The sequence below is a fragment of the Galeopterus variegatus genome, unplaced genomic scaffold, assembly GCF_000696425.1.
Source record: "Galeopterus variegatus unplaced genomic scaffold, G_variegatus-3.0.2 Scaffold11413, whole genome shotgun sequence".
NCBI classification, from domain to species: domain Eukaryota; kingdom Metazoa; phylum Chordata; class Mammalia; order Dermoptera; family Cynocephalidae; genus Galeopterus; species Galeopterus variegatus.
Window position 1 is genome coordinate 36,550 of NW_007737524.1, and position 3,204 is coordinate 39,753.

Consider the following 3,204-nt stretch of genomic DNA (forward strand, 5'->3'; position numbering starts at 1 on the left):
AATTGTTGGTGAGACCGTAAATTTTACAGGTATTATGGAAAACAGTATGGAGGCTCCTCAAACAACTACAGATAGAACTACCACACAATCCAGCAATCCAACTACTGTGTATATAACCCAAAGGAATGGAAATCATCATGTTAAAGGGATATCTGCACTCCCAAGTTCATCACAGCTCTTTCTGCAAATAGTCGAGATACTGAACCAACCTAAATGTCCATCAGCATAACTGGATAAGGAAAATGTGGTATATATACACAATGGAATACTACGAAGCCATAAAAGAGAATGAAATTTTGCCATTCACAGCAACATGGATGAGCTTGGAGAAAATTATGTTAAGTGAAATAAGCCAGGCACAGAAAGAGAAATACTGCATGCCCTCATTCATAAGTGGGAGATAATAAAGACAAAGAAGCCACCAAGCATACATACCAGCTCTAAAAGGCTTTATAATACCCATAAAGAATAGATCTTATTAAATAATCTCAGAACAAATGTCAAATTTTCTATTATTAATTAGAGAATTCTTGTACTAATAAAATAAACAACCCCCACGCATAAAAAAATGTGATGTTAAACACTCTTCGGCTAATAGAATGTTCCAAGCACATACCAAATGTATAATATCAGAGTACTTCAAAAATTTCGTGGAAGAATAGAAGTAAAAAACAATATGGATCTTTCCATGAACTTTCTGAAGCACCCTCATATAAAACTTTGCACTCACCTGGTACTAGGCTGCTTTTGTAAGCCTTTACCCAGGATATGAGATGGAGCACTCCTCCTCCTCCTTTCCGCTTCCATTTTCTGTGAGGAAAAAAAATATTGAAATGAAGACCACGTGGCTTATAAGGGAAGTAAATGTTGATTTTCAACTCAAATCAACAAATTTTGTATTGCCTATCTCTACCTAGTAAGGAAACTAAATTTCATTATGGAGATAAACTATAACATCAAAACTGGGATAGTAAGTGTGAAACATGGTCTAGGCAGTATTTCTTATGAGAATAAACAGGTTAAATGTTGATCTGAGTATTTGAGAAAAGTAAGATCATAACCATTATTATTTCTTATCATGAGTAAGGCCCTANAGTGGGCAGGGCGGAAGACGAGATCAGAAAAAGCTTCACAGAGAAGTCAGCATTTCTTCTATGTCTTTTGGAGAGTTATGTTATGGACAAAAGAGAAAAACTGAAGCATAAATTGATCAGGTAATTTGCTAAAGGCCACAAAACTACTTATTGCAAACTCAGACCTGGAACAATGGTTTCCTGATGCCTAAAGCAAGTAGACTTTGGATTAGGCATGAAACTCTGAACATAAGTGGCAGTTTGGGCAGTATTTTTCATCTAGCTTTACTTGTAGGAAATAATCTTTGTTTATTTTTCAAACAAGCCCCACACACAAAAAAAATGTGATGTTAAACACTCTTCATCTAATAGAATGTTCTGAGCACATACCAAATGTATAATATTATCAGAGTACTTCAAGAATTTTGTGGAAGAATAGAATTTAAAAACAATATGGATCTTTCCGTGAACTTTCTGAAGCACCCTCATATAAAACATAGCACTCACCTGGTACTAGGCCGCTTTTGTAAGGCTTTACCCAGGATATGAGATGGAGCACTCCTCCTCCTTTCCACTTTCATTTTCTGTGAGAAAAAAAATATTGAAATGAAGACCACGTGGCTTATAAGGGAAGTAAATGTTGATTTTCAACTCAAATCAACAAATTTTGTATTGCCTATCTTTACTTAGTAAGAAACCTAAATTTCATTATGGAGATAAACTATAACATCAAAAATGGGATAGTAAGTGTCAAACATGGTATACCAGGGTGTGACTACCAGGAGGTGAGAACCACTGGGGGCCACTGTGTAGGCTGGCTATTAAAATAACATTATGACAATAAACAGACCAAAGATTCCACATGAGCAAATGTTTGAGCTTTGTACTGAAAGAGGATACTACTTATTGCTCAGCAGTGTGACAGATGCACTCTCGGAGATGTATTAAGAGTTGCAATAAAAGGGTTTGCAAGGACCATTCTTATTGTTTTCCATTCTCCTTGTCGCTGAATAGAATTAAAAAACAATATGGATCTTTCCGTGAACTTTCTGAAGCACCCTCATATAAAACTTAGCACTCACCTGGTACTAGGCCGCTTTTGTAAGGCTTTACCCAGGATATGAGATGGAGCACTCCTCGTCCTCCTCCTTTCTGCTTCCATTTTCTGTGAGGAAAAAAAATATTGAAATGAAGACCCCGTGGCTTATAAGGGAAGTAAATGTTGATTTTCAACTCAAATCAATAAATTTTGTATTGCCTATCTTTACCAAATACGGAACCTAAATTTCATTATGGAGATAAACTATAACATCAAAAATGGGATAGTAAGTGTGAAACATGGTCTAGGCAGTATTTCTTATGAGAATAAACAGGTTAAATGTTGATCTGAATATTTGGGAAAAGTAAGATCATAACCATTATTATTGCTTATCATGTGTCAGGCCCTATGTTAAAGGCTGGACATATATTATCTCATTTATACCCCAAAATGTCATCAGGGTAGGAACTACTATTCCTATCTCATAGGCAGGACAGGCCCCAAACTGGGCTTCAAGGAAAGACAGGACTTGGAAAGATCCAGTAAAAGAGAAGAAAAAACTGTTAAAGTGAAGGCATAGAGACTGAATTTTTACATAAACATTTAACCAACCTTTAAATTTTGTTCTACATTGAAATATTTGCACATTTGGGAATCTCTTCCTCCAAATAGGCTTTTTTTATTATAACTTTTTTAAAAAAAAGAAAAAAATGATTTTTTCTCTTATAGGTGGTATATTAATAGAAGATAAACTGGATAAGTCAGGTACTCTGTTTCCAATGACCTAAAATTTGTGGTGAATGACGTTTGGATTATCCAGATAATTACTCTCAAAATTCAATCTTAATATCACTAGATACAGCCAGAGAGCCTGCCACTAGAGACAGATGAGTAAAATTAACAATATAACCACAAATAGCCATGAGTGAAGTTCAGGCTGTGTCACACTAAAGCTATTCTTCCTGCTATACCCTTTCGCCCTGTCCTAACCAGAAGTCTAACCCATGCCTGTGGGCCTAGGGCAGTCATGCTTGGGAACTGGATGATGCTCTAATAGGAACCATATAAAACTAACTAGCTGGCTCAGTGTCA